The 26844-nt window shown below is 40.7% G+C and overlaps 50 non-coding genes across 50 annotated transcripts; all 50 read left to right on the top strand.

Moving 5' to 3' along the window:
* The first annotated feature begins 1917 nt into the window (after positions 1-1917).
* Trnas-uga (transfer RNA serine (anticodon UGA)) lies at positions 1918-1999 on the top strand. Its single transcript has one exon. It is a non-coding gene; the product is annotated as a tRNA-Ser (tRNA).
* Positions 2000-2205: 206 nt separating this feature from the next.
* On the top strand, positions 2206-2276 carry Trnag-gcc (transfer RNA glycine (anticodon GCC)). Its single transcript has one exon. It is a non-coding gene; the product is annotated as a tRNA-Gly (tRNA).
* A 485-nt stretch (positions 2277-2761) lies between these two features.
* On the top strand, positions 2762-2834 carry Trnar-ucu (transfer RNA arginine (anticodon UCU)). Its single transcript has one exon. It is a non-coding gene; the product is annotated as a tRNA-Arg (tRNA).
* Positions 2835-2963: 129 nt separating this feature from the next.
* Trnas-uga (transfer RNA serine (anticodon UGA)) lies at positions 2964-3045 on the top strand. Its single transcript has one exon. It is a non-coding gene; the product is annotated as a tRNA-Ser (tRNA).
* A 762-nt stretch (positions 3046-3807) lies between these two features.
* Trnar-ucu (transfer RNA arginine (anticodon UCU)) lies at positions 3808-3880 on the top strand. Its single transcript has one exon. It is a non-coding gene; the product is annotated as a tRNA-Arg (tRNA).
* A 129-nt stretch (positions 3881-4009) lies between these two features.
* On the top strand, positions 4010-4091 carry Trnas-uga (transfer RNA serine (anticodon UGA)). Its single transcript has one exon. It is a non-coding gene; the product is annotated as a tRNA-Ser (tRNA).
* A 205-nt stretch (positions 4092-4296) lies between these two features.
* On the top strand, positions 4297-4367 carry Trnag-gcc (transfer RNA glycine (anticodon GCC)). The gene has a single exon. It is a non-coding gene; the product is annotated as a tRNA-Gly (tRNA).
* Positions 4368-5055: 688 nt separating this feature from the next.
* Positions 5056-5137, top strand: Trnat-ugu (transfer RNA threonine (anticodon UGU)). The gene has a single exon. It is a non-coding gene; the product is annotated as a tRNA-Thr (tRNA).
* Positions 5138-5342: 205 nt separating this feature from the next.
* On the top strand, positions 5343-5413 carry Trnag-gcc (transfer RNA glycine (anticodon GCC)). The gene has a single exon. It is a non-coding gene; the product is annotated as a tRNA-Gly (tRNA).
* Positions 5414-5899: 486 nt separating this feature from the next.
* Positions 5900-5972, top strand: Trnar-ucu (transfer RNA arginine (anticodon UCU)). The gene has a single exon. It is a non-coding gene; the product is annotated as a tRNA-Arg (tRNA).
* A 129-nt stretch (positions 5973-6101) lies between these two features.
* Trnas-uga (transfer RNA serine (anticodon UGA)) lies at positions 6102-6183 on the top strand. The gene has a single exon. It is a non-coding gene; the product is annotated as a tRNA-Ser (tRNA).
* Positions 6184-6945: 762 nt separating this feature from the next.
* Trnar-ucu (transfer RNA arginine (anticodon UCU)) lies at positions 6946-7018 on the top strand. The gene has a single exon. It is a non-coding gene; the product is annotated as a tRNA-Arg (tRNA).
* Positions 7019-7147: 129 nt separating this feature from the next.
* Positions 7148-7229, top strand: Trnas-uga (transfer RNA serine (anticodon UGA)). Its single transcript has one exon. It is a non-coding gene; the product is annotated as a tRNA-Ser (tRNA).
* Positions 7230-7442: 213 nt separating this feature from the next.
* On the top strand, positions 7443-7513 carry Trnag-gcc (transfer RNA glycine (anticodon GCC)). Its single transcript has one exon. It is a non-coding gene; the product is annotated as a tRNA-Gly (tRNA).
* Positions 7514-7999: 486 nt separating this feature from the next.
* Positions 8000-8072, top strand: Trnar-ucu (transfer RNA arginine (anticodon UCU)). The gene has a single exon. It is a non-coding gene; the product is annotated as a tRNA-Arg (tRNA).
* Positions 8073-8201: 129 nt separating this feature from the next.
* Positions 8202-8283, top strand: Trnat-ugu (transfer RNA threonine (anticodon UGU)). Its single transcript has one exon. It is a non-coding gene; the product is annotated as a tRNA-Thr (tRNA).
* A 762-nt stretch (positions 8284-9045) lies between these two features.
* Positions 9046-9118, top strand: Trnar-ucu (transfer RNA arginine (anticodon UCU)). The gene has a single exon. It is a non-coding gene; the product is annotated as a tRNA-Arg (tRNA).
* Positions 9119-9247: 129 nt separating this feature from the next.
* Positions 9248-9329, top strand: Trnas-uga (transfer RNA serine (anticodon UGA)). The gene has a single exon. It is a non-coding gene; the product is annotated as a tRNA-Ser (tRNA).
* Positions 9330-9542: 213 nt separating this feature from the next.
* Positions 9543-9613, top strand: Trnag-gcc (transfer RNA glycine (anticodon GCC)). Its single transcript has one exon. It is a non-coding gene; the product is annotated as a tRNA-Gly (tRNA).
* A 688-nt stretch (positions 9614-10301) lies between these two features.
* On the top strand, positions 10302-10383 carry Trnat-ugu (transfer RNA threonine (anticodon UGU)). Its single transcript has one exon. It is a non-coding gene; the product is annotated as a tRNA-Thr (tRNA).
* A 205-nt stretch (positions 10384-10588) lies between these two features.
* On the top strand, positions 10589-10659 carry Trnag-gcc (transfer RNA glycine (anticodon GCC)). Its single transcript has one exon. It is a non-coding gene; the product is annotated as a tRNA-Gly (tRNA).
* A 486-nt stretch (positions 10660-11145) lies between these two features.
* On the top strand, positions 11146-11218 carry Trnar-ucu (transfer RNA arginine (anticodon UCU)). The gene has a single exon. It is a non-coding gene; the product is annotated as a tRNA-Arg (tRNA).
* A 129-nt stretch (positions 11219-11347) lies between these two features.
* On the top strand, positions 11348-11429 carry Trnas-uga (transfer RNA serine (anticodon UGA)). The gene has a single exon. It is a non-coding gene; the product is annotated as a tRNA-Ser (tRNA).
* A 762-nt stretch (positions 11430-12191) lies between these two features.
* Trnar-ucu (transfer RNA arginine (anticodon UCU)) lies at positions 12192-12264 on the top strand. Its single transcript has one exon. It is a non-coding gene; the product is annotated as a tRNA-Arg (tRNA).
* Positions 12265-12393: 129 nt separating this feature from the next.
* Trnas-uga (transfer RNA serine (anticodon UGA)) lies at positions 12394-12475 on the top strand. Its single transcript has one exon. It is a non-coding gene; the product is annotated as a tRNA-Ser (tRNA).
* A 213-nt stretch (positions 12476-12688) lies between these two features.
* Positions 12689-12759, top strand: Trnag-gcc (transfer RNA glycine (anticodon GCC)). The gene has a single exon. It is a non-coding gene; the product is annotated as a tRNA-Gly (tRNA).
* Positions 12760-13245: 486 nt separating this feature from the next.
* On the top strand, positions 13246-13318 carry Trnar-ucu (transfer RNA arginine (anticodon UCU)). The gene has a single exon. It is a non-coding gene; the product is annotated as a tRNA-Arg (tRNA).
* Positions 13319-13447: 129 nt separating this feature from the next.
* Trnas-uga (transfer RNA serine (anticodon UGA)) lies at positions 13448-13529 on the top strand. Its single transcript has one exon. It is a non-coding gene; the product is annotated as a tRNA-Ser (tRNA).
* Positions 13530-13734: 205 nt separating this feature from the next.
* On the top strand, positions 13735-13805 carry Trnag-acc (transfer RNA glycine (anticodon ACC)). The gene has a single exon. It is a non-coding gene; the product is annotated as a tRNA-Gly (tRNA).
* Positions 13806-14291: 486 nt separating this feature from the next.
* Trnar-ucu (transfer RNA arginine (anticodon UCU)) lies at positions 14292-14364 on the top strand. The gene has a single exon. It is a non-coding gene; the product is annotated as a tRNA-Arg (tRNA).
* A 129-nt stretch (positions 14365-14493) lies between these two features.
* Trnas-uga (transfer RNA serine (anticodon UGA)) lies at positions 14494-14575 on the top strand. Its single transcript has one exon. It is a non-coding gene; the product is annotated as a tRNA-Ser (tRNA).
* Positions 14576-14788: 213 nt separating this feature from the next.
* Trnag-gcc (transfer RNA glycine (anticodon GCC)) lies at positions 14789-14859 on the top strand. The gene has a single exon. It is a non-coding gene; the product is annotated as a tRNA-Gly (tRNA).
* A 486-nt stretch (positions 14860-15345) lies between these two features.
* On the top strand, positions 15346-15418 carry Trnak-uuu (transfer RNA lysine (anticodon UUU)). The gene has a single exon. It is a non-coding gene; the product is annotated as a tRNA-Lys (tRNA).
* Positions 15419-15836: 418 nt separating this feature from the next.
* On the top strand, positions 15837-15907 carry Trnag-gcc (transfer RNA glycine (anticodon GCC)). Its single transcript has one exon. It is a non-coding gene; the product is annotated as a tRNA-Gly (tRNA).
* A 486-nt stretch (positions 15908-16393) lies between these two features.
* On the top strand, positions 16394-16466 carry Trnar-ucu (transfer RNA arginine (anticodon UCU)). The gene has a single exon. It is a non-coding gene; the product is annotated as a tRNA-Arg (tRNA).
* Positions 16467-16881: 415 nt separating this feature from the next.
* Positions 16882-16952, top strand: Trnad-guc (transfer RNA aspartic acid (anticodon GUC)). The gene has a single exon. It is a non-coding gene; the product is annotated as a tRNA-Asp (tRNA).
* Positions 16953-17640: 688 nt separating this feature from the next.
* Trnas-uga (transfer RNA serine (anticodon UGA)) lies at positions 17641-17722 on the top strand. The gene has a single exon. It is a non-coding gene; the product is annotated as a tRNA-Ser (tRNA).
* A 966-nt stretch (positions 17723-18688) lies between these two features.
* On the top strand, positions 18689-18770 carry Trnas-uga (transfer RNA serine (anticodon UGA)). The gene has a single exon. It is a non-coding gene; the product is annotated as a tRNA-Ser (tRNA).
* A 204-nt stretch (positions 18771-18974) lies between these two features.
* On the top strand, positions 18975-19045 carry Trnag-gcc (transfer RNA glycine (anticodon GCC)). Its single transcript has one exon. It is a non-coding gene; the product is annotated as a tRNA-Gly (tRNA).
* Positions 19046-19733: 688 nt separating this feature from the next.
* Trnas-uga (transfer RNA serine (anticodon UGA)) lies at positions 19734-19815 on the top strand. The gene has a single exon. It is a non-coding gene; the product is annotated as a tRNA-Ser (tRNA).
* Positions 19816-20020: 205 nt separating this feature from the next.
* Trnag-gcc (transfer RNA glycine (anticodon GCC)) lies at positions 20021-20091 on the top strand. Its single transcript has one exon. It is a non-coding gene; the product is annotated as a tRNA-Gly (tRNA).
* A 486-nt stretch (positions 20092-20577) lies between these two features.
* Positions 20578-20650, top strand: Trnar-ucu (transfer RNA arginine (anticodon UCU)). The gene has a single exon. It is a non-coding gene; the product is annotated as a tRNA-Arg (tRNA).
* Positions 20651-20778: 128 nt separating this feature from the next.
* Positions 20779-20860, top strand: Trnas-uga (transfer RNA serine (anticodon UGA)). Its single transcript has one exon. It is a non-coding gene; the product is annotated as a tRNA-Ser (tRNA).
* Positions 20861-21631: 771 nt separating this feature from the next.
* Positions 21632-21704, top strand: Trnak-uuu (transfer RNA lysine (anticodon UUU)). The gene has a single exon. It is a non-coding gene; the product is annotated as a tRNA-Lys (tRNA).
* Positions 21705-22284: 580 nt separating this feature from the next.
* Trnas-uga (transfer RNA serine (anticodon UGA)) lies at positions 22285-22366 on the top strand. Its single transcript has one exon. It is a non-coding gene; the product is annotated as a tRNA-Ser (tRNA).
* A 204-nt stretch (positions 22367-22570) lies between these two features.
* On the top strand, positions 22571-22641 carry Trnag-gcc (transfer RNA glycine (anticodon GCC)). Its single transcript has one exon. It is a non-coding gene; the product is annotated as a tRNA-Gly (tRNA).
* A 1116-nt stretch (positions 22642-23757) lies between these two features.
* Positions 23758-23839, top strand: Trnas-uga (transfer RNA serine (anticodon UGA)). The gene has a single exon. It is a non-coding gene; the product is annotated as a tRNA-Ser (tRNA).
* A 205-nt stretch (positions 23840-24044) lies between these two features.
* On the top strand, positions 24045-24115 carry Trnag-gcc (transfer RNA glycine (anticodon GCC)). The gene has a single exon. It is a non-coding gene; the product is annotated as a tRNA-Gly (tRNA).
* Positions 24116-25090: 975 nt separating this feature from the next.
* Positions 25091-25161, top strand: Trnad-guc (transfer RNA aspartic acid (anticodon GUC)). The gene has a single exon. It is a non-coding gene; the product is annotated as a tRNA-Asp (tRNA).
* A 688-nt stretch (positions 25162-25849) lies between these two features.
* Trnas-uga (transfer RNA serine (anticodon UGA)) lies at positions 25850-25931 on the top strand. The gene has a single exon. It is a non-coding gene; the product is annotated as a tRNA-Ser (tRNA).
* The last annotated feature ends 913 nt before the right edge of the window (positions 25932-26844 follow it).

Here is a 26844-nt window from a genome sequence, read left to right as displayed (position 1 = left end):
CGGGATATTTTCACGGAGGTTCGAGCCCTGCTCGCAGCGTTTAATTTTGTTTTATTTAAGGTAAAAACATTAAAATGCAATCGAGAGTGAAAAGATAACGTACCGCGAACGAGCATTGGTGGTTCAGTGGTAGAATTCTCGCCCGCCACGCGGGAGGCCCGGGTTTGATTCCCGGCCAATGCAGCTCATAATATTTTCAAGAATTTGATAATAATTCATTGTACGAAATATGGAAAATGTTCTGATTTCTATTAAAAGTTGCGAGACTTCGTGGCGCAATGGATAGCGCACTGGACTTCTAATCCAGAATACATTTTAAATTCTAATTAATACATCTTTCCCATCAATATCCGTTGCTTATGTATATTTTAAAATTATGCTTATCTATTTTTCAAATTATTACTAAAGAGACAAAGTCTGTGAACCACAAGTTACTGGCGGAGAAGCTGTGATGACCGAGTGATTAAGGCGTTGGACTTGAAATCCAGCGGGATATTCCCGCGCAGGTTCGTACCCTGCTCACAGCGTTTAATCTTGTTTTATTAACATATGAACATCAAAATGCAATCGAGAGTGAAAAGATAACCTATTGCGCAACGAGCATTGGTGTTTCAGTGGTAGATTTCTCGCCTGCCACGTGGGAGATCGGGATTCGATTAAACCTTGCGAGTCTTCGTGGCGCAATGGATAGCGCGCTGGAATTCTAAGCCAGAAGTTCCGGGTTCGAGTCCCGGCGAAGATGGTGTTCATTTATGCGAATACATTTCAAATTCTAATTAATACATCTTTCCCGTCAATATCCGTTGCTTATGTATTTTTTAAATTTTACTAAAGAGATAAAATCTGTATACCAAAAGTTACTAAAGTGGAAGCTGTGATGGCCGAGTGGTTAAGGCGTTGGACTTTAAATCCAATGGGATATTCCCGCGCAGGTTGAAACCCTGCTCGCAGCGTTTAATTTTGTAAACATATGAACATTGAACCATAAATTACTAACGTAGTAACTGTGATGGCCGAGTGCTTAAGGCGTTGGACTTGAAATCCAGCGGGATATTCTCACGGAGGTTCGAGCCCTGCTCGCAGCGTTTAATTTTGTTTTATTTAAGGTAAAAACATTAAAATGCAATCGAGAGTGAAAAGATAACCTACCGCGAACGAGCATTGGTGGTTCAGTGGTAGAACTCTCGCCTGCCACGCGGGAGGCCCGGATTTGATTCCCGGCCAATGCAGCTCATAATATTTTCAAGAATTTGATAATAATTCATGGTACAAAATATGGAAAATGATCTGTTTTTTATTAAAAGGTCCGAGACTTCGTGGCGCAATGGATAGCGCACTGGACTTCTAATCCAGAGTACATTTTAAGTTCTAATTAATACATCTTTCCAATCAATATCCGTTGCTTATGTATTTTTTAAATTTATGCTTATCTACTTTTTAAATTATTACTAAAGAGACAAAGTCTGTGAACCACAAGTTACTAGCGGAGAAGCTGTGATGACCGAGAGATTAAGGCGTTTGACTTGAAATCCAGCGGGATATTTCCGCGAAGGTTCGTAACCTGCTCGCAGCGTTTAATATTGTTTTATTAACATATGAACATCAAAATGCAATCGAGAGTGAAAAGATAATCTATTGCGCAATGAGCATTGGTGTTTCAGTGGTAGATTTCTCTCCTGCAACGCGGGAGATCGGGATTTGATTAAACCTTGCGAGTCTTCGTGGCGCAATAGATAGCGCGCTAGACTTTTAATCCAGAGGTTCCGGGTTCGAGTCACGGCGAAGATGGTGTTCATTTATGCGAATACATTTCAAATTCTAATTAATACATCTTTCCCATCAATATCCGTTGCTTATGTATTTTTTAGATTTTACCAAAGAGATAAAATCTGTATACCAAAAGTTACTAAAGTAGAAGCTGTGATGGCCGAGTGGTTAAGGCGTTGGACTTGAAATCCAATGGGAAATTCCCGCGCAGGTTCGAACCCTGCTCGCAGCGTTTAATTTTCTAAACATATGAACATTGAACCACAAATCACTAACGTAGTAACTGTGATGGCCGAGTTCTTAAGGCGTTGGACTTGAAATCCAGCGGGATATTCTCACGGAGGTTCGAGCCCTGCTCGTAGCGTTTAATTTTGTTTTATTTAAGGTAAAAATAATTAAAATGCAGTCGAGAGTGAAAAGATAACCTAACGCGAACGAGCATTGGTGGTTCAGTGGTAGAATTCTCGCCTGCCACGCGGGAGGCCCGGGTTCGATTCCCGGCCAATGCAGCTCATAATATTTCAAGAATTTGATAATAATTCATGGTACGAAATATGGAAAAAGATCTGCTTTCTATTAAAAGATGCGAAACTTCGTGGCTCAATGGATAGCGCACTGGACTTCTAATCCAGAATACATTTTAAATTCTTATTAATACATCTTTCCCATCAATATCCGTTGCTTATGTAGTTTTTAAAATTATGCTTATCTATTTTTCAAATTATTACTAAAGAGACAAAGTCTCTGAACCACAAGTTACTAGCGGAGAAGCTGTGATGACCGAGTGATTAAGGCGTTGGACTTGATATCCAGCTGGATATTCCCGCGCAGGTTCGTACCCTGCTCGCAGCGTTTAATATTGTTTTATTAACATATGAACATCAAAATGCAATCGAGAGGGAAAAGATAACCTATTGCGCAACGAGCATTGGTGTTTCAGTGGTAGATTTCTCGCCTGCCACGCGGGAGATCGGGATTCGATTAAACCTTGCGAGTCTTCGTGGCGCAACGGATAGCGCGCTGGACTTCTAATCCAGAGGTTCCGGGTTCGAATCCCGGCGAAGATGGTGTTCATTTATGCGAATACATTTTATATTCTAATTAATACATCTTTCCCGTCAATATCCATTGCTTATGTATTTTTTGAATTTTACTAAAGAGATAAAATCTGTATACCAAAAGTTACTAGACTAGAAGCTGTGATGGCCGAGTGGTTAAGGCGTTGGACTTGAAATCCAATGGGATATTCCCGCGCAGGTTCGAACCCTGCTCGCAGCGTTTAATTTTGTAAACAAATGAACATTGAACCACAAATTACTAACGTAGTAACGGTGATGGCCGAGTGCTTAAGGCGTTGGACTTGAAATCCAGCGGGATATTTTCACGGAGGTTCGAGCCCTGCTCGCAGCGTTTAATTTTGTTTTATTTAAGGTAAAAACATTAAAATGCAATCGAGAGTGAAAAGATAACGTACCGCGAACGAGCATTGGTGGTTCAGTGGTAGAATTCTCGCCCGCCACGCGGGAGGCCCGGGTTTGATTCCCGGCCAATGCAGCTCATAATATTTTCAAGAATTTGATAATAATTCATTGTACGAAATATGGAAAATGTTCTGTTTTCTATTAAAAGTTGCGAGACTTCGTGGCGCAATGGATAGCGCACTGGACTTCTAATCCAGAATACATTTTAAATTCTAATTAATACATCTTTCCCATCAATATCCGTTGCTTATGTATATTTTAAAATTATGCTTATCTATTTTTCAAATTATTACTAAAGAGACAAAGTCTGTGAACCACAAGTTACTAGCGGAGAAGCTGTGATGACCGAGTGATTAAGGCGTTGGACTTGATATCCAGCGGGATATTCCCGCGCAGGTTCGTACCCTGCTCGCAGCGTTTAATATTGTTTTATTAACATATGAACATCAAAATGCAATCGAGAGGGAAAAGATAACCTATTGCGCAACGAGCATTGTTGTTTCAGTGGTAGATTTCTCGCCTGCCACGCGGGAGATCGGGATTCGATTTAACCTTGCGAGTCTTCGTGGCGCAATGGATAGCGCGCTGGACTTCTAATCCAGAGGTTCCGGGTTCGAGTCCCGGCGAAGATGGTGTTCATTTATGCGAATACATTTTATATTCTAATTAATACATCTTTCCCGTCAATATCCATTGCTTATGTATTTTTTGAATTTTACTAAAGAGATTAAATCTGTATACCAAAAGTTACTAAAGTAGAAGCTGTGATGGCCGAGTGGTTAAGGCGTTGGACTTGAAATCCAATGGGATATTCCCGCGCAGGTTTGAACCCTGCTCGCAGCGTTTAATTTTGTAAACATATGAACATTGAACCACAAATCACTAACGTAGTAACTGTGATGGCCGAGTTCTTAAAACGTTGGACTTGAAATCCAGCGGGATATTCTCACGGAGGTTCGAGCCCTGCTCGATGCGTTTAATTTTGTTTTATTTAAGATAAAAACATTAAAATGCAGTCGAGAGTGAAAAGATAACCTAACGCGGACGAGCATTGGTGGTTCAGTGGTAGAATTCCCGCCTGCCACGCGGGAGGCCCGGGTTCGATTCCCGGCCAATGCAGCTCATAATATTTTCAAGAATTTGATAATAATTCATGGTACGAATTATGGAAAAAGATCTGTTTTCTATTAAAAGTTGCGAGACTTCGTGGCGCAATGGATAGCGCACTGGACTTCTAATCCAGAATACATTTTAAATTCTAATTAATACATCTTTCCCATCAATATCCGTTGCTTATGTATTTTTTAAAATTATGCTTATCTCTTTTTTAAATTATTACTAAAGAGACAAAGTCTGTGAACCACAAGATACTAGCGGAGAAGCTGTGATGACCGAGTGATTAAGGCGATGGACTTGATATCCAGCGGGATATTCCCGCGCAGGTTCGTACCCTGCTCGCAGCGTTTAATATTGCTTTATTAACATATGAACATCAAAATGCAATCGAGAGTGAAAAGATAACCTATTGCGCAACGAGCATTGGTGTTTCTGTGGTAGATTTCTCGCCTGCCACGCGGGAGATCGGGATTCGATTAAACCTTGCGAGTCTTCGTGGCGCAATGGATAGCGCGCTGGACTTCTAATCCAGAGGTTCAGGGTTCGAGTTCCGGCGAAGATGGTGTTCATTTATGCGAATACATTTTATATTTTAATTAATACATCTTTCCCGTCAATATCCGTTGCTTATGTATTTTTTAAATTTTACCAAAGAGATAAAATCTGTATACCAAAAGTTACTAAAGTAGACGCTGTGATGGCCGAGTGGTTAAGGCGTTGGACTTGTAATCCCATGGGATATTCCCGCGCAGGTTCGAACCCTGCTCGCAGCGTTTAATTTTGCAAACATATGAACATTGAACCACAAATCACTAACGTAGTAACTGTGATGGCCGAGTTCTTAAGGCGTTGGACTTGAAATCCAGCGGGATATTCTCACGGAGGTTAGATCCCTGCTCGTAGCGTTTAATTTTGTTTTATTTAAGGTAAAAACATTAAAATGCAATCGAGAGTGAAAAGATAACCTACCGCGAACGAGCATTGGTGGTTCAGTGGTAGAATTCTCGCCTGCCACGCGGGTGGCCCGGGTTCGATTCCCGGCTAATGCAGCTCATAATATTTTCAAGAATTTGATAATAATTCATGGTACGAATTATGGAAAAAGATCTGTTTTCTATTAAAAGTTGCGAGACTTCGTGGCTCAATGGATAGCGCACTGGACTTCTAATCCAGAATACATTTTAAATTCTAATTAATACATCTTTCCCATCAATATCCGTTGCTTATGTAGTTTTTAAAATTATGCTTATCTATTTTTCAAATTATTACTAAAGAGACAAAGTCTCTGAACCACAAGTTACTAGCGGAGAAGCTGTGATGACCGAGTGATTAAGGCGTTGGACTTGATATCCAGCTGGATATTCCCGCGCAGGTTCGTACCCTGCTCGCAGCGTTTAATATTGTTTTATTAACATATGAACATCAAAATGCAATCGAGAGGGAAAAGATAACCTATTGCGCAACGAGCATTGGTGTTTCAGTGGTAGATTTCTCGCCTGCCACGCGGGAGATCGGGATTCGATTAAACCTTGCGAGTCTTCGTGGCGCAATGGATAGCGCGCTGGACTTCTAATCCAGAGGTTCCGGGTTCGAGTCCCGGCGAAGATGGTGTTCATTTATGCGAATACATTTTATATTCTAATTAATACATCTTTCCCGTCAATATCCGTTGCTTATGTATTTTTTGAATTTTACTAAAGAGATAAAATCTGTATACCAAAAGTTACTAAACTAGAAGCTGTGATGGCCGAGTGGTTAAGGCGTTGGACTTGAAATCCAATGGGATATTCCCGCGCAGGTTCGAACCCTGCTCGCAGCGTTTAATTTTGTAAACACATGAACATTGAACCACAAATTACTAACGTAGTAACTGTGATGGCCGAGTGCTTAAGGCGTTGGACTTGAAATCCAGCGGGATATTTTCACGGAGGTTCGAGCCCTGCTCGCAGCGTTTAATTTTGTTTTATTTAAGGTAAAAACATTAAAATGCAATCGAGAGTGAAAAGATAACGTACCGCGAACGAGCATTGGTGGTTCAGTGGTAGAATTCTCGCCCGCCACGCGGGAGGCCCGGGTTTGATTCCCGGCCAATGCAGCTCATAATATTTTCAAGAATTTGATAATAATTCATGGTACGAAATATGGAAAATGTTCTGTTTTCTATCAAAAGTTGCGAGACTTTGTGACGCAATGGATAGCGCACTGGACTTCTAATCCAGAATACATTTTAAATTCTAATTAATACATCTTTCCCATCAATATCCGTTGCTTATGTATATTTTAAATATATGCTTATCTATTTTTCAAATTATTACTAAAGAGACAAAGTCTGTGAACCACAAGTTACTAGCGGAGAAGCTGTGATGACCGAGTGATTAAGGCGTTGGACTTGATATCCAGCGGGATATTCCCGCGCAGGTTCGTACCCTGCTCGCAGCGTTTAATATTGTTTTATTAACATATGAACATCAAAATGCAATCGAGAGGCAAAAGATAACCTATTGCGCAACGAGCATTGTTGTTTCAGTGGTAGATTTCTCGCCTGCCACGCGGGAGATCGGGATTCGATTAAACCTTGCGAGTCTTCGTGGCGCAATGGATAGCGCGCTGGACTTCTAATCCAGAGGTTCCGGGTTCGAGTCCCGGCGAAGATGGTGTTCATTTATGCGAATACATTTTATATTCTAATTAATACATCTTTCCCGTCAATATCCGTTGCTTATGTATTTTTTGAATTTTACTAAAGAGATAAAATCTGTATACCAAAAGTTACTAAAGTAGAAGCTGTGATGGCCGAGTGGTTAAGGCGTTGGACTTGAAATCCAATGGGATATTCCCGCCCAGGTTCGAACCCTGCTCGCAGCGTTTAATTTTGTAAACATATGAACATATGAACATTGAACCACAAATCACTAACGTAGTAACTGTGATGGCCGAGTTCTTAAAACGTTGGACTTGAAATCCAGCGGGATATTCTCACGGAGGTTCGAGCCCTGCTCGTAGCGTTTAATTTTGTTTTATTTAAGATAAAAACATTAAAATGCAGTCGAGAGTGAAAAGATAACCTAACGCGGACGAGCATTGGTGGTTCAGTGGTAGAATTCCCGCCTGCCACGCGGGAGGCCCGGGTTCGATTCCCGGCCAATGCAGCTCATAATATTTTCAAGAATTTGATAATAATTCATGGTACGAATTATGGAAAAAGATCTGTTTTCTATTAAAAGTTGCGAGACTTCGTGGCGCAATGGATAGCGCACTGGACTTCTAATCCAGAATACATTTTAAATTCTAATTAATACATCTTTCCCATCAATATCCGTTGCTTATGTATTTTTTAAAATTATGCTTATCTCTTTTTTAAATTATTACTAAAGAGACAAAGTCTGTGAACCACAAGATACTAGCGGAGAAGCTGTGATGACCGAGTGATTAAGGCGATGGACTTGATATCCAGCGGGATATTCCCGCGCAGGTTCGTACCCTGCTCGCAGCGTTTAATATTGTTTTATTAACATATGAACATCAAAATGCAATCGAGAGTGAAAAGATAACCTATTGCGCAACGAGCATTGGTGTTTCTGTGGTAGATTTCTCGCCTGCCACGCGGGAGATCGGGATTCGATTAAACCTTGCGAGTCTTCGTGGCGCAATGGATAGCGCGCTGGACTTCTAATCCAGAGGTTCCGGGTTCGAGTTCCGGCGAAGATGGTGTTCATTTATGCGAATACATTTTATATTTTAATTAATACATCTTTCCCGTCAATATCCGTTGCTTATGTATTTTTTAAATTTTACCAAAGAGATAAAATCTGTATACCAAAAGTTACTAAAGTAGACGCTGTGATGGCCGAGTGGTTAAGGCGTTGGACTTGTAATCCCATGGGATATTCCCGCGCAGGTTCGAACCCTGCTCGCAGCGTTTAATTTTGCAAACATATGAACATTGAACCACAAATCACTAACGTAGTAACTGTGATGGCCGAGTTCTTAAGGCGTTGGACTTGAAATCCAGCGGGATATTCTCACGGAGGTTAGATCCCTGCTCGTAGCGTTTAATTTTGTTTTATTTAAGGTAAAAACATTAAAATGCAATCGAGAGTGAAAAGATAACGTACCGCGAACGAGCATTGGTGGTTCAGTGGTAGAATTCTCGCCCGCCACGCGGGAGGCCCGGGTTTGATTCCCGGCCAATGCAGCTCATAATATTTTCAAGAATTTGATAATAATTCATTGTACGAAATATGGAAAATGTTCTGTTTTCTATTAAAAGTTGCGAGACTTCGTGGCGCAATGGATAGCGCACTGGACTTCTAATCCAGAATACATTTTAAATTCTAATTAATACATCTTTCCCATCAATATCCGTTGCTTATGTATATTTTAAAATTATGCTTATCTATTTTTCAAATTATTACTAAAGAGACAAAGTCTGTGAACCACAAGTTACTAGCGGAGAAGCTGTGATGACCGAGTGATTAAGGCGTTGGACTTGATATCCAGCGGGATATTCCCGCGCAGGTTCGTACCCTGCTCGCAGCGTTTGATATTGTTTTATTAACATATGAACATCAAAATGCAATCGAGAGGGAAAAGATAACCTATTGCGCAACGAGCATTGTTGTTTCAGTGGTAGATTTCTCGCCTGCCACGCGGGAGATCGGGATTCGATTAAACCTTGCGAGTCTTCGTGGCGCAATGGATAGCGCGCTGGACTTCTAATCCAGAGGTTCCGGGTTCGAGTCCCGGCGAAGATGGTGTTCATTTATGCGAATACATTTTATATTCTAATTAATACATCTTTCCCGTCAATATCCATTGCTTATGTATTTTTTGAATTTTACTAAAGAGATTAAATCTGTATACCAAAAGTTACTAAAGTAGAAGCTGTGATGGCCGAGTGGTTAAGGCGTTGGACTTGAAATCCAATGGGATATTCCCGCGCAGGTTTGAACCCTGCTCGCAGCGTTTAATTTTGTAAACATATGAACATATGAACATTGAACCACATATCACTAACGTAGTAACTGTGATGGCCGAGTTCTTAAAACGTTGGACTTGAAATCCAGCGGGATATTCTCACGGAGGTTCGAGCCCTGCTCGTAGCGTTTAATTTTGTTTTATTTAAGATAAAAACATTAAAATGCAGTCGAGAGTGAAAAGATAACCTAACGCGGACGAGCATTGGTGGTTCAGTGGTAGAATTCCCGCCTGCCACGCGGGAGGCCCGGGTTCGATTCCCGGCCAATGCAGCTCATAATATTTTCAAGAATTTGATAATAATTCATGGTACGAATTATGGAAAAAGATCTGTTTTCTATTAAAAGTTGCGAGACTTCGTGGCGCAATGGATAGCGCACTGGACTTCTAATCCAGAATACATTTTAAATTCTAATTAATACATCTTTCCCATCAATATCCGTTGCTTATGTATTTTTTAAAATTATGCTTATCTCTTTTTTAAATTATTACTAAAGAGACAAAGTCTGTGAACCACAAGATACTAGCGGAGAAGCTGTGATGACCGAGTGATTAAGGCGATGGACTTGATATCCAGCGGGATATTCCCGCGCAGGTTCGTACCCTGCTCGCAGCGTTTAATATTGCTTTATTAACATATGAACATCAAAATGCAATCGAGAGTGAAAAGATAACCTATTGCGCAACGAGCATTGGTGTTTCTGTGGTAGATTTCTCGCCTGCCACGCGGGAGATCGGGATTCGATTAATCCTTGCGAGTCTTCGTGGCGCAATGGATAGCGCGCTGGACTTCTAATCCAGAGGTTCAGGGTTCGAGTTCCGGCGAAGATGGTGTTCATTTATGCGAATACATTTTATATTTTAATTAATACATCTTTCCCGTCAATATCCGTTGCTTATGTATTTTTTAAATTTTACCAAAGAGATAAAATCTGTATACCAAAAGTTACTAAAGTAGACGCTGTGATGGCCGAGTGGTTAAGGCGTTGGACTTGTAATCCCATGGGATATTCCTGCGCAGGTTCGAACCCTGCTCGCAGCGTTTAATTTTGCAAACATATGAACATTGAACCACAAATCACTAACGTAGTAACTGTGATGGCCGAGTTCTTAAGGCGTTGGACTTGAAATCCAGCGGGATATTCTCACGGAGGTTAGATCCCTGCTCGTAGCGTTTAATTTTGTTTTATTTAAGGTAAAAACATTAAAATGCAATCGAGAGTGAAAAGATAACCTACCGCGAACGAGCATTGGTGGTTCAGTGGTAGAATTCTCGCCTGCCACGCGGGTGGCCCGGGTTCGATTCCCGGCTAATGCAGCTCATAATATTTTCAAGAATTTGATAATAATTCATGGTACGAATTATGGAAAAAGATCTGTTTTCTATTAAAAGTTGCGAGACTTCGTGGCTCAATGGATAGCGCACTGGACTTCTAATCTAGAATACATTTTAAATTCTAATTAATACATCTTTCCCATCAATATCCGTTGCTTATGTAGTTTTTAAAATTATGCTTATCTATTTTTCAAATTATTACTAAAGAGACAAAGTCTCTGAACCACAGGTTACTAGCGGAGAAGCTGTGATGACCGAGTGATTAAGGCGTTGGACTTGATATCCAGCTGGATATTCCCGCGCAGGTTCGTACCCTGCTCGCAGCGTTTAATATTGTTTTATTAACATATGAACATCAAAATGCAATCGAGAGGGAAAAGATAACCTATTGCGCAACGAGCATTGGTGTTTCAGTGGTAGATTTCTCGCCTGCCACGCGGGAGATCGGGATTCGATTAAACCTTGCGAGTCTTCGTGGCGCAATGGATAGCGCGCTGGACTTCTAATCCAGAGGTTCCGGGTTCGAGTCCCGGCGAAGATGGTGTTCATTTATGCGAATACATTTTATATTCTAATTAATACATCTTTCCCGTCAATATCCGTTGCTTATGTATTTTTTGAATTTTACTAAAGAGATAAAATCTGTATACCAAAAGTTACTAAACTAGAAGCTGTGATGGCCGAGTGGTTAAGGCGTTGGACTTGAAATCCAATGGGATATTCCCGCGCAGGTTCGAACCCTGCTCGCAGCGTTTAATTTTGTAAACACATGAACATTGAACCACAAATTACTAACGTAGTAACTGTGATGGCCGAGTGCTTAAGGCGTTGGACTTGAAATCCAGCGGGATATTTTCACGGAGGTTCGAGCCCTGCTCGCAGCGTTTAATTTTGTTTTATTTAAGGTAAAAACATTAAAATGCAATCGAGAGTGAAAAGATAACGTACCGCGAACGAGCATTGGTGGTTCAGTGGTAGAATTCTCGCCCGCCACGCGGGAGGCCCGGGTTTGATTCCCGGCCAATGCAGCTCATAATATTTTCAAGAATTTGATAATAATTCATGGTACGAAATATGGAAAATGTTCTGTTTTCTATCAAAAGTTGCGAGACTTTGTGACGCAATGGATAGCGCACTGGACTTCTAATCCAGAATACATTTTAAATTCTAATTAATACATCTTTCCCATCAATATCCGTTGCTTATGTATATTTTAAATATATGCTTATCTATTTTTCAAATTATTACTAAAGAGACAAAGTCTGTGAACCACAAGTTACTAGCGGAGAAGCTGTGATGACCGAGTGATTAAGGCGTTGGACTTGATATCCAGCGGGATATTCCCGCGCAGGTTCGTACCCTGCTCGCAGCGTTTAATATTGTTTTATTAACATATGAACATCAAAATGCAATCGAGAGGCAAAAGATAACCTATTGCGCAACGAGCATTGTTGTTTCAGTGGTAGATTTCTCGCCTGCCACGCGGGAGATCGGGATTCGATTAAACCTTGCGAGTCTTCGTGGCGCAATGGATAGCGCGCTGGACTTCTAATCCAGAGGTTCCGGGTTCGAGTCCCGGCGAAGATGGTGTTCATTTATGCGAATACATTTTATATTCTAATTAATACATATTTCCCGTCAATATCCGTTGCTTATGTATTTTTTGAATTTTACTAAAGAGATAAAATCTGTATACCAAAAGTTACTAAAGTAGAAGCTGTGATGGCCGAGTGGTTAAGGCGTTGGACTTGAAATCCAATGGGATATTCCCGCCCAGGTTCGAACCCTGCTCGCAGCGTTTAATTTTGTAAACATATGAACATATGAACATTGAACCACAAATCACTAACGTAGTAACTGTGATGGCCGAGTTCTTAAAACGTTGGACTTGAAATCCAGCGGGATATTCTCACGGAGTTTCGAGCCCTGCTCGTAGCGTTTAATTTTGTTTTATTTAAGATAAAAACATTAAAATGCAGTCGAGAGTGAAAAGATAACCTAACGCGGACGAGCATTGGTGGTTCAGTGGTAGAATTCCCGCCTGCCACGCGGGAGGCCCGGGTTCGATTCCCGGCCAATGCAGCTCATAATATTTTCAAGAATTTGATAATAATTCATGGTACGAATTATGGAAAAAGATCTGTTTTCTATTAAAAGTTGCGAGACTTCGTGGCGCAATGGATAGCGCACTGGACTTCTAATCCAGAATACATTTTAAATTCTAATTAATACATCTTTCCCATCAATATCCGTTGCTTATGTATTTTTTAAAATTATGCTTATCTCTTTTTTAAATTATTACTAAAGAGACAAAGTCTGTGAACCACAAGATACTAGCGGAGAAGCTGTGATGACCGAGTGATTAAGGCGATGGACTTGATATCCAGCGGGATATTCCCGCGCAGGTTCGTACCCTGCTCGCAGCGTTTAATATTGTTTTATTAACATATGAACATCAAAATGCAATCGAGAGTGAAAAGATAACCTATTGCGCAACGAGCATTGGTGTTTCTGTGGTAGATTTCTCGCCTGCCACGCGGGAGATCGGGATTCGATTAAACCTTGCGAGTCTTCGTGGCGCAATGGATAGCGCGCTGGACTTCTAATCCAGAGGTTCCGGGTTCGAGTTCCGGCGAAGATGGTGTTCATTTATGCGAATACATTTTATATTTTAATTAATACATCTTTCCCGTCAATATCCGTTGCTTATGTATTTTTTAAATTTTACCAAAGAGATAAAATCTGTATACCAAAAGTTACTAAACTAGAAGCTGTGATGGCCGAGTGGTTAAGGCGTTGGACTTGAAATCCAATGGGATATTCCCGCGCAGGTTCGAACCCTGCTCGCAGCGTTTAATTTTGTAAACACATGAACATTGAACCACAAATTACTAACGTAGTAACTGTGATGGCCGAGTGCTTAAGGCGTTGGACTTGAAATCCAGCGGGATATTTTCACGGAGGTTCGAGCCCTGCTCGCAGCGTTTAATTTTGTTTTATTTAAGGTAAAAACATTAAAATGCAATCGAGAGTGAAAAGATAACGTACCGCGAACGAGCATTGGTGGTTCAGTGGTAGAATTCTCGCCAACCACGCGGGAGGCCCGGGTTTGATTCCCGGCCAATGCAGCTCATAATATTTTCAAGAATTTGATAATAATTCATGGTACGAAATATGGAAAATGTTCTGTTTTCTATTAAAAGTTGCGAGACTTCGTGGCGCAATGGATAGCGCACTGGACTTCTAATCCAGAATACATTTTAAATTCTAATTAATACATCTTTCCCATCAATATCCGTTGCTTATGTATATTTTAAATATATGCTTATCTATTTTTCAAATTATTACTAAAGAGACAAAGTCTGTGAACCACAAGTTACTAGCGGAGAAGCTGTGATGACCGAGTGATTAAGGCGTTGGACTTGATATCCAGCGGGATATTCCCGCGCAGGTTCGTACCCTGCTCGCAGCGTTTAATATTGTTTTATTAACATATGAACATCAAAATGCAATCGAGCGGCAAAAGATAACCTATTGCGCAACGAGCATTGTTGTTTCAGTGGTAGATTTCTCGCCTGCCACGCGGGAGATCGGGATTCGATTAAACCTTGCGAGTCTTCGTGGCGCAATGGATAGCGCGCTGGACTTCTAATCCAGAGGTTCCGGGTTCGAGTCCCGGCGAAGATGGTGTTCATTTATGCGAATACAATTTATATTCTAATTAATACATCTTTCCCGTCAATATCCGTTGCTTATGTATTTTTTGAATTTTACTAAAGAGATAAAATCTGTATACCAAAAGTTACTAAAGTAGAAGCTGTGATGGCCGAGTGGTTAAGGCGTTGGACTTGAAATCCAATGGGATATTCCCGCGCAGGTTCGAACCCTGCTCGCAGCGTTTAATTTTGTAAACATATGAACATATGAACATTGAACCACAAATCACTAACGTAGTAACTGTGATGGCCGAGTTCTTAAAACGTTGGACTTGAAATCCAGCGGGATATTCTCACGGAGGTTCGAGCCCTGCTCGTAGCGTCTAATTTTGTTTTATTTAAGGTAAAAACATTAAAATGCAGTCGAGAGTGAAAAGATAACCTAACGCGGACGAGCATTGGTGGTTCAGTGGTAGAATTCTCGCCTGCCACGCGGGAGGCCCGGGTTCGATTCCCGGCCAATGCAGTTCATAATATTTTCAAGAATTTGATAATAATTCATGGTACGAATTATGGAAAAAGATCTGTTTTCTATTAAAAGTTGCGAGACTTCGTGGCGCAATGGATAGCGCACTGGACTTCTAATCCAGAATACATTTTAAATTCTAATTAATACATCTTTCCCATCAATATCCGTTGCTTATGTATTTTTTAAAATTATGCTTATCTCTTTTTTAAATTATTACTAAAGAGACAAAGTCTGTGAACCACAAGATACTAGCGGAGAAGCTGTGATGACCGAGTGATTAAGGCGATGGACTTGATATCCAGCGGGATATTCCCGCGCAGGTTCGTACCCTGCTCGCAGCGTTTAATATTGTTTTATTAACATATGAACATCAAAATGCAATCGAGAGTGAAAAGATAACCTATTGCGCAACGAGCATTGGTGTTTCAGTGGTAGATTTCTCGCCTGCCACGCGGGAGATCGGGATTCGATTAAACTTTGCGAGTCTTCGTGGCGCAATGGATAGCGCGCTGGACTTTTAATCCAGAGGTTCCGGGTTCGAGTCACGGCGAAGATGGTGTTCATTTATGCGAATACATTTCAAATTCTAATTAATACATCTTTCCCGTCAATATATCCGTTGCTTATGTATTTTTTAAATTTTACCAAAGAGATAAAATCTGTATACCAAAAGTTACTAAAGTAGACGCTGTGATGGCCGAGTGGTTAAGACGTTGAACTTGAAATCCAATGGGATATTCCCGCGCAGGTTCGAAACCTGCTCGCAGCGTTTAATTCTGCAAACATATGAACATTGAACCACAAATCACTAACGTAGTAACTGTGATGGCCGAGTTCTTAAGGCGTTGGACTTGAAATCCAGCGGGATATTCTCACGGAGGTTCGAGCCCTGCTCGTAGCGTTTAATTTTGTTTTATTTAAGGTAAAAACATTAAAATGCAATCGATAGTGAAAAGATAACCTACCGCGAACGAGCATTGGTGGTTCAGTGGTAGAATTCTCGCCTGCCACGCGGGAGGCCCGGGTTCGATTCCCGGCCAATGCAGCTCATAATATTTTCAAGAATTTGATAATAATTCATGGTACGAGTTATGGAAAAAGATCTGTTTTCTATTAAAAGTTGCGAGACTTCGTGGCGCAATGGATAGCGCACTGGACTTCTAATCCAGAATACATTTTAAATTCTAATTAATACATCTTTCCCATCAATATCCGTTGCTTATGTATTTTTTAAAATTATGCTTATCTCTTTTTTAAATTATTACTAAAGAGACAAAGTCTGTGAACCACAAGATACTAGCGGAGAAGCTGTGATGACCGAGTGATTAAGGCGATGGACTTGATATCCAGCGGGATATTCCCGCGCAGGTTCGTACCCTGCTCGCAGCGTTTAATCTTGTTTTATTAACATATGAACATCAAAATGCAATCGAGAGTGAAAAGATAACCTATTGCGCAACGAGCATTGGTGTTTCAGTGGTAGATTTCTCGCCTGCCACGTGGGAGATCGGGATTTGATTAAACCTTGCGAGTCTTCGTGGCGCAATGGATAGCGCGCTGGACTTCTAATCCAGAAGTTCCGGGTTCGAGTCCCGGCGAAGATGGTGTTCATTTATGCGAATACATTTCAAATTCTAATTAATACATCTTTCCCGTCAATATCCGTTGCTTATGTATTTTTTAAATTTTACTAAAGAGATAAAATCTGTATACCAAAGTTACTAAAGTGGAAGCTGTGATGGCCGAGTGGTTAAGGCGTTGGACTTGAAATCCAATGGGATATTCCCGCGCAGGTTGAAACCCTGCTCGCAGCGTTTAATTTTGTAAACATATGAACATTGAACCATAAATTACTAACGTAGTAACTGTGATGGCCGAGTGCTTAAGGCGTTGGACTTGAAATCCAGCGGGATATTCTCACGGAGGTTCGAGCCCTGCTCGCAGCGTTTAATTTTGTTTTATTTAAGGTAAAAACATTAAAATTCAATCGAGAGTGAAAAGATAACCTACCGCGAACGAGCATTGGTAGTTCAGTGGTAGAATTCTCGCCTGTCACGCGGGAGGCCCGGGTTCGATTCCCGGCCAATGCAGCTCATAATATTTTCAAGAATTTGATAATAATTCATGGTACAAAATATGGAAAATGATCTGTTTTCTATTAAAAGTTGCGAGACTTCGTGGCGCAATGGATAGCGCTATGGACTTCTAATCCAGAATACATTTTAAGTTCTAATTAATACATCTTTCCAATCAATATCCGTTGCTTATGTATTTTTTAAATTTATGCTTATCTCTTTTTTAAATTATTACTGAAGAGACAAAGTCTGTGAACCACAAGTTACTAGCGGAGAAGCTGTGATGACCGAGTGATTAAGGCGTTGGACTTGAATTCCAGCGGGATATTCCCGCGCAGGTTCGTACCCTGCTCGCAGCGTTTAATCTTGTTTTATTAACATATGAACATCAAAATGCAATCGAGAGTGAAAAAATAATCTATTGCGCAACGAGCATTGGTGTTTCAGTGGTAGATTTCTCGCCTGCCACGCGGGAGATCGGGATTTGATTAAACCTTGCGAGTCTTCGTGGCGCAATGGATAGCGCGCTAGACTTTTAATCCAGAGGTTCCGGGTTCGCGTCACGGCGAAGATGGTGTTCATTTATGCGAATACATTTCAAATTCTAATTAATACATCTTTCCCATCAATATCCGTTGCTTATGTATTTTTTAAATTTTACCAAAGAGATAAAATCTGTATACCAAAAGTTACTAAAGTAGAAGCTGTGATGGCCGAGTGGTTAAGGCGTTGGACTTGAAATCCAATGGGAAATTCCCGCGCAGGTTCGAACCCTGCTCGCAGCGTTTAATTTTCTAAACATATGAACATTGAACCACAAATCACTAACGTAGTAACTGTGATGGCCGAGTTCTTAAGGCGTTGGACTTGAAATCCAGCGGGATATTCTCACGGAGGTTAGATCCCTGCTCGTAGCGTTTAGTTTTGTTTTATTTAAGGTAAAAACATTAAAATGCAGTCGAGAGTGAAAAGATAACCTAACGCGGACGAGCATTGGTGGTTCAGTGTTAGAATTCTCGCCTGCCACACGGAAGGCCCGGGTTCGATTCCCGGCCAATGCAGCTCATAATATTTTCAAGAATTTGATAATAATTCATGGTACGAATTATGGAAAAAGATCTGTTTTCTATTAAAAGTTGCGAGATTTCGTGGCGCAATGGATAGCGCACTGGACTTCTAATCCAGAATACATTTTAAATTCTAATTAATACATCTTTCCCATCAATATCCGTTGCTTATGTATTTTTTAAAATTATGCTTATCTCTTTTTTAAATTATTACTAAAGAGACAAAGTCTGTGAACCACAAGATACTAGCGGAGAAGCTGTGATGACCGAGTGATTAAGGCGATGGACTTGATATCCAGCGGGATATTCCCGCGCAGGTTCGTACCCTGCTCGCAGCGTTTAATATTGTTTTATTAACATATGAACATCAAAATGCAATCGAGAGTGAAAAGATAACCTATTGCGCAACGAGCATTGGTGTTTCAGTGGTAGATTTCTCGCCTGCCACGCGGGAGATCGGGATTTGATTAAACCTTGCGAGTCTTCGTGGCGGATATGGCTAGCGCGCTGGACTTCTAATCCAGAGGTTCCGGGTTCGAGTCCCGGCGAAGATGGTGTTCATTTATGCGAATACATTTTATATTCTAATTAATACATCTTTCCTGTCAAAAATCCCTTGCTTATGTATTTTTTGAATTTTACTAAAGAGATGAAATCTGTATACCAAAAGTTACTAAAGTAGAAGCTGTGATGGCCGTGTGGTTAAGGCGTTGGACTTGAAATCCAATGGGATATTCCCGCGCAGGTTCGAACCCTGCTCGCAGCGTTTAATTTTGTAAACATATGAACATTGAACCACAAATTACTAACGTAGTAACTGTGATGGCCGAGTGCTCAAGGCGTTGGACTTGAAATCCAGCGGGATATTTCACATAGGTTCGAGCCCTGCTCGCAGCGTTTAATTTTATTTTATTTAAGGTAAAAACATTAAAATGCAATCGAGAGTGAAAAGATAACCTACCGCGAACGAGCATTGGTGGTTCAGTGGTAGAATTCTCGCCTGCCACGCGGGAAGCCCGGGTTCGATTCCCGGCCAATGCAGCTCATAATATTTTCAAGAATTTGATAATAATTTATGGCACGAAATATGGAAAATGTTCTGTTTTCTATTAAAAGTTGCGAGACTTCGTGGCGCAATGGATAGCGCACTGGACTTCTAATCCAGAATACATTTTAAATTCTAATTAATACATCTTTCCCATCAATATCCGTTGCTTATGTATTTTTTAATTTTATGCTTATCTCTTTTTTAATTTATTACTAAAGAGACAAAGTCTGTGAACCACAAGTTACTAGCGGAGAAGCTGTGATGACCTAGTGATTAAGGCGTTGGACTTGATATCCAGCGGGATATTCCCGCGCAGGTTCGTACCCTGCTCGCAGCGTTTAATCTTGTTTTATTAACATATGAACATCAAAATGCAATCGAGAGTGAAAAAATAATCTATTGCGCAACGAGCATTGGTGTTTCAGTGGTAGATTTCTCGCCTGCCACGCGAGAGATCGGGATTTGATTAAACCTTGCGAGTCTTCGTGGCGCAATGGATAGCGCGCTAGACTTTTAATCCAGAGGTTCCGGGTTCGAGTCACGGCGAAGATGGTGTTCATTTATGCGAATACATTTCAAATTCTAATTAATACATCTTTCCCATCAATATCCGTTGCTTATGTATTTTTTAAATTTTACCAAAGAGATAAAATCTGTATACCAAAAGTTACTAAAGTAGAAGCTGTGATGGCCGAGTGGTTAAGGCGTTGGACTTGAAATCCAATGGGAAATTCCCGCGCAGGTTCGAACCCTGCTCGCAGCGTTTAATTTTCTAAACATATGAACATTGAACCCCAAATCACTAACGTAGTAACTGTGATGGCCGAGTTCTTAAGGCGTTGGACTTGAAATCCAGCGGGATATTCTCACGGAGGTTAGATCCCTGCTCGTAGCGTTTAATTTTGTTTTATTTAAGGTAAAAACATTAAAATGCAATCGAGAGTGAAAAGATAACCTACCGCGAACGAGCATTGGTGGTTCAGTGGTAGAATTCTCGCCTGCCACGCGGGAGGCCCGGGTTCGATTCCCGGCTAATGCAGCTCATAATATTTTCAAGAATTTGATAATAATTCATGGTACGAATTATGGAAAAAGATCTGTTTTCTATTAAAAGTTGCGAGACTTCGTGGCTCAACGGATAGCGCACTGGACTTCTAATCCAGAATACATTTTAAATTCTAATTAATACATCTTTCACATCAATATCCGTTGCTTATGTAGTTTTTAAAATTATGCTTACCTATTTTTCAAATTATTACTAAAGAGACAAAGTCTCTGAACCACAAGTTACTAGCGGAGAAGCTGTGATGACCGAGTGATTAAGGCGTTGGACTTGATATCCAGCTGGATATTCCCGCGCAGGTTCGTACCCTGCTCGCAGCGTTTAATATTGTTTTATTAACATATGAACATCAAAATGCAATCGAGAGGGAAAAGTTAACCTATTGCGCAACGAGCATTGGTGTTTCAGTGGTAGATTTCTCGCCTGCCACGCGGGAGATCGGGATTCGATTAAACCTTGCGAGTGTTCGTGGCGCAATGGATAGCGCGCTGGACTTCTAATCCAGAGGTTCCGGGTTCGAGTCCCGGCGAAGATGGTGTTCTTTATGCGAATACATTTTATATTCTAATTAATACATCTTTCCCGTCAATATCCGTTGCTTATGTATTTTTTGAATTTTACTAAAGAGATAAAATCTGTATACCAAAAGTTACTAAACTAGAAGCTGTGATGGCCGAGTGGTTAAGGCGTTGGACTTGAAATCCAATGGGATATTCCCGCGCAGGTTCGAACCCTGCTCGCAGCGTTTAATTTTGTAAACATATGAACATATGAACATTGAACCACAAATCACTAACGTAGTAACTGTGATGGCCGAGTTCTTAAAAACGTTGGACTTGAAATCCAGCGGGATATTCTCACGGAGGTTCGAGCCCTGCTCGTAGCGTTTAATTTTTGTTTATTTAAGGTAAAAACATTAAAATGCAGTCGAGAGTGAAAAGATAACCTAACGCGGACGAGCATTGGTGGTTCAGTGGTAGAATTCTCGCCTGCCACGCGGAAGGCCCGGGTTCGATTCCAGGCCAATGCAGCTCATAATATTTTCAAGGATTTGATAATAATTCATGGTACGAATTATGGAAAAAGATCTGTTTTCTATTAAAAGTTGCGAGACTTCGTGGCGCAATGGATAGCGCACTGGACTTCTAATCCAGAATACATTTTAAATTCTAATTAATACATCTTTCCCATCAATATCCGTTGCTTATGTATTTTTTAAAATGATGCTTTTCTCTTTTTTAAATTATTACTAAAGAGACAAAGTCTGTGAACCACAATATACTAGCGGAGAAGCTGTGATGACCGAGTGATTAAGGCGATGGACTTGATATCCAGCGGGATATTCCCGCGCAGGTTCGTACCCTGCTCGCAGCGTTTAATATTGTTTTATTAACATATGAACATCAAAATGCAATCGAGAGTGAAAAGATAACCTATTGCGCAACGAGCATTGGTGTTTCAGTGGTAGATTTCTCGCCTGCCACGCGGGAGATCGGGATTCGATTAAACTTTGCGAGTCTTCGTGGCGCAATGGATAGCGCGCTGGACTTTTAATCCAGAGGTTCCGGGTTCGAGTCACGGCGAAGATGGTGTTCATTTGTGCGAATACATTTCAAATTCTAATTATTACATCTTTCCCGTCAATATCCGTTGCTTATGTATTTTTTAAATTTATGCTTATCTCTTTTTTAATTTATTACTAAAGAGACAAAGTCTGTGAACCACAAGTTACTAGCGGAGAAGCTGTGATGACCGAGTGATTAAGGCGTTGGACTTGATATCCAGCGGGATACTCCCGCGCAGGTTCGTACCCTGCTCGCAGCGTTTAATATTGTTTTATTAACATATGAACATCAAAATGCAATCGAGAGTGAAAAGATAACCTATTGCGCAACGAGCATTGGTGTTTCAGTGGTAGATTTCTCGCCTGCCACGCGGGAGATCGGGATTCGATTAAACCTTGCGAGTCTTCGTGGCGGATATGGATAGCGCGCTGGACTTCTAATCCAGAGGTTCCGGGTTCGAGTCCCGGCGAAGATGGTGTTCATTTATGCGAATACATTTTATATTCTAATTATTACATCTTTCCTGTCAAAAATCCCTTGCTTATGTATTTTTTGAATTTTACTAAAGAGATAAAATCTGTATACCAAAATTACTAAAGTAGAAGCTGTGATGGCCGAGTGGTTAAGGCGTTGGACTTGAAATCCAATGGGATATTCCCGCGCAGGTTCGAACCCTGCTCGCAGCGTTTAATTTTGTAAACATATGAACATTGAACCACAAATTATTAACGTAGTAACTGTGATGGCCGAGTGCTCAAGGCGTTGGACTTGAAATCCAGCGGGATATTTCACATAGGTTCGAGCCCTGCTCGCAGCGTTTAATTTTGTTTTATTCAAGGTAAAAACATTAAAATGCAATCGAGAGTGAAAAGATAACCTACCGCGAACGAGCATTGGTGGTTCAGTGGTAGAATTCTCGCCTGCCACGCGGGAGGCCCGGGTTCGATTCCCGGCCAATGCAGCTCATAATATTTTCAAGAATTTGATAATAATTTATGGTACGAAATATGGAAAATGTTCTGTTTTCTATTAAAAGTTGCGAGACTTCGTGGCGCAATGGATAGCGCACTGGACTTCTAATCCAGAATACATTTTAAATTCTAATTAATACATCTTTCCCATCAATATCCGTTGCTTATGTATTTTTTAAATTTATGCTTATCTCTTTTTTAATTTATTACTAAAGAGACAAAGTCTGTGAACCACAAGTTACTAGCGGAGAAGCTGTGATGACCTAGTGATTAAGGCGTTGGACTTGATATCCAGCGGGATATTCCCGCGCAGGTTCGTACCCTGCTCGCAGCGTTTAATATTGTTTTATTAACATATGAACATCAAAATGCAATCGAGAGTGAAAAGATAACCTATTGCGCAACGAGCATTGGTGTTTCAGTGGTAGATTTCTCGCCTGCCACGCGGGAGATCGGGATTCGATTAAACCTTGCGAGTCTTCGTGGCGGATATGGATAGCGCACTGGACTTCTAATCCAGAGGTTCCGGGTTCGAGTCCCGGCGAAGATGGTGTTCATTTATGCGAATACATTTTATATTCTAATTAATACATCTTTCCCGTCAAAAATCCCTTGCTTATTTATTTTTTGAATTTTACTAAAGAGATAAAATCTGTATACCAAAAGTTACTAAAGTAGAAGCTGTGATGACCTAGTGATTAAGGCGTTGGACTTGATATCCAGCGGGATATTCCCGCGCAGGTTCGTACCCTGCTCGCAGCGTTTAATCTTGTTTTATTAACATATGAACATCAAAATGCAATCGAGAGTGAAAAAATAATCTATTGCGCAACGAGCATTGGTGATTCAGTGGTAGATTTCTCGCCTGCCACGCGAGAGATCGGGATTTGATTAAACCTTGCGAGTCTTCGTGGCGCAATGGATAGCGCGCTAGACTTTTAATCCAGAGGTTCCGGGTTCGAGTCACGGCGAAGATGGTGTTCATTTATGCGAATACATTTCAAATTCTAATTAATACATCTTTCCCATCAATATCCGTTGCTTATGTATTTTTAAAATTTTACCAAAGAGATAAAATCTGTATACCAAAAGTTACTAAAGTAGAAGCTGTGATGGCCGAGTGGTTAAGGCGTTGGACTTGAAATCCAATGGGAAATTCCCGCGCAGGTTCGAACCCTGCTCGCAGCGTTTAATTTTCTAAACATATGAACATTGAACCACAAATCACTAACGTAGTAACTGTGATGGCCGAGTTCTTAAGGCGTTGGACTTGAAATCCAGCGGGATATTCTCACGGAGGTTAGATCCCTGCTCGTAGCGTTTAATTTTTTTTTATTTAAGGTAAAAACATTAAAATGCAATCGAGAGTGAAAAGATAACCTACCGCGAACGAGCATTGGTGGTTCAGTGGTAGAATTCTCGCCTGCCACGCGGGAGGCCCGGGTTCGATTCCCGGCTAATGCAGCTCATAATATTTTCAAGAATTTGATAATAATTCATGGTACGAAATATGGAAAATGTTCTGTTTTCTATTAAAAGTTGCGAGACTTCGTGGCGCAATGGATAGCGCACTGGACTTCTAATCCAGAATACATTTTAAATTCTAATTAATACATCTTTCCCATCAATATCCGTTGCTTATGTATTTTTTAAATTTATGCTTATCTCTTTTTTAATTTATTACTAAAGAAACAAAGTCTGTAAACCACAAGTTACTAGCGGAGAAGCTGTGATGACCTAGTGATTAAGGCGTTGGACTTGATATCCAGCGGGATATTCCCGCGCAGGTTCGTACCCTGCTCGCAGCGTTTAATATTGTTTTATTAACATATGAACATCAAAATGCAATCGAGAGTGAAAAGATAACCTATTGCGCAACGAGCATTGGTGTTTCAGTGGTAGATTTCTCGCCTGCCACGCGGGAGATCGGGATTCGATTAAACCTTGCGAGTCTTCGTGGCGGATATGGATAGCGCACTGGACTTCTAATCCAGAGGTTCCGGGTTCGAGTCCCGGCGAAGATGGTGTTCATTTATGCGAATACATTTCAAATTCTAATTAATACATCTTTCCCGTCAATATCCGTTGCTTATGTATTTTTTAAATTTTACTAAAGAGATAAAATCTGTATACCAAAGTTACTAAAGTGGAAGCTGTGATGGCCGAGTGGTTAAGGCGTTGGACTTGAAATCCAATGGGATATTCCCGCGCAGGTTGAAACCCTGCTCGCAGCGTTTAATTTTGTAAACATATGAACATTGAACCATAAATTACTAACGTAGTAACTGTGATGGCCGAGTGCTTAAGGCGTTGGACTTGAAATCCAGCGGGATATTCTCACGGAGGTTCGAGCCCTGCTCGCAGCGTTTAATTTTGTTTTATTTAAGGTAAAAACATTAAAATGCAATCGAGAGTGAAAAGATAACCTACCGCGAACGAGCATTGGTAGTTCAGTGGTAGAATTCTCGCCTGTCACGCGGGAGGCCCGGGTTCGATTCCCGGCCAATGCAGCTCATAATATTTTCAAGAATTTGATAATAATTCATGGTACAAAATATGGAAAATGATCTGTTTTCTATTAAAAGTTGCGAGACTTCGTGGCGCAATGGATAGCGCTATGGACTTCTAATCCAGAATACATTTTAAGTTCTAATTAATACATCTTTCCAATCAATATCCGTTGCTTATGTATTTTTTAAATTTATGCTTATCTCTTTTTTAAATTATTACTAAAGAGACAAAGTCTGTGAACCACAAGTTACTAGCGGAGAAGCTGTGATGACCGAGTGATTAAGGCGTTGGACTTGAATTCCAGCGGGATATTCCCGCGCAGGTTCGTACCCTGCTCGCAGCGTTTAATCTTGTTTTATTAACATATGAACATCAAAATGCAATCGAGAGTGAAAAAATAATCTATTGCACAACGAGCATTGGTGTTTCAGTGGTAGATTTCTCGCCTGCCACGCGGGAGATCGGGATTTGATTAAACCTTGCGAGTCTTCGTGGCGCAATGGATAGCGCGCTAGACTTTTAATCCAGAGGTTCCGGGTTCGAGTCACGGCGAAGATGGTGTTCATTTATGCGAATACATTTCAAATTCTAATTAATACATCTTTCCCATCAATATCCGTTGCTTATGTATTTTTTAAATTTTACCAAAGAGATAAAATCTGTATACCAAAAGTTACTAAAGTGGAAGCTGTGATGGCCGAGTGGTTAAGGCGTTGGACTTGAAATCCAATGGGAAATTCCCGCGCAGGTTCGAACCCTGCTCGCAGCGTTTAATTTTCTAAACATATGAACATTGAACCACAAATCACTAACGTAGTAACTGTGATGGCCGAGTTCTTAAGGCGTTGGACTTGAAATCCAGCGGGATATTCTCACGGAGGTTAGATCCCTGCTCGTAGCGTTTAATTTTGTTTTATTTAAGGTAAAAACATTAAAATGCAGTCGAGAGTGAAAAGATAACCTAACGCGGACGAGCATTGATGGTTCAGTGTTAGAATTCTCGCCTGCCACGCGGAAGGCCCGGGTTCGATTCCCGGCCAATGCAGCTCATAATATTTTCAAGAATTTGATAATAATTCATGGTACGAATTATGGAAAAAGATCTGTTTTCTATTAAAAGTTACGAGATTTCGTGGCGCAATGGATAGCGCACTGGACTTCTAATCCAGAATACATTTTAAATTCTAATTAATACATCTTTCCCATCAATATCCGTTGCTTATGTATTTTTTAAAATTATGCTTATCTCTTTTTTAAATTATTACTAAAGAGACAAAGTCTGTGAACCACAAGATACTAGCGGAGAAGCTGTGATGACCGAGTGATTAAGGCGATGGACTTGATATCCAGCGGGATATTCCCGCGCAGGTTCGTACCCTGCTCGCAGCGTTTAATATTGTTTTATTAACATATGAACATCAAAATGCAATCGAGAGTGAAAAGATAACCTATTGCGCAACGAGCATTGGTGTTTCAGTGGTAGATTTCTCGCCTGCCACGCGGGAGATCGGAATTCGATTAAACTTTGCGAGTCTTCGTGGCGCAATGGATAGCGCGCTGGACTTTTAATCCAGAGGTTGCGGGTTCGAGTCACGGCGAAGATGGTGTTCATTTATGCGAATACATTTCAAATTCTAATTATTACATCTTTCCCGTCAATATCCGTTGCTTATGTATTTTTT

Source organism: Styela clava, chromosome 3, assembly GCF_964204865.1.
Source record: "Styela clava chromosome 3, kaStyClav1.hap1.2, whole genome shotgun sequence".
In the NCBI taxonomy this organism is placed as follows: domain Eukaryota; kingdom Metazoa; phylum Chordata; class Ascidiacea; order Stolidobranchia; family Styelidae; genus Styela; species Styela clava.
The sequence above is the reverse complement of the archived record's forward strand: the minus strand, read 5'-3'. Positions and strand labels throughout refer to the sequence as shown.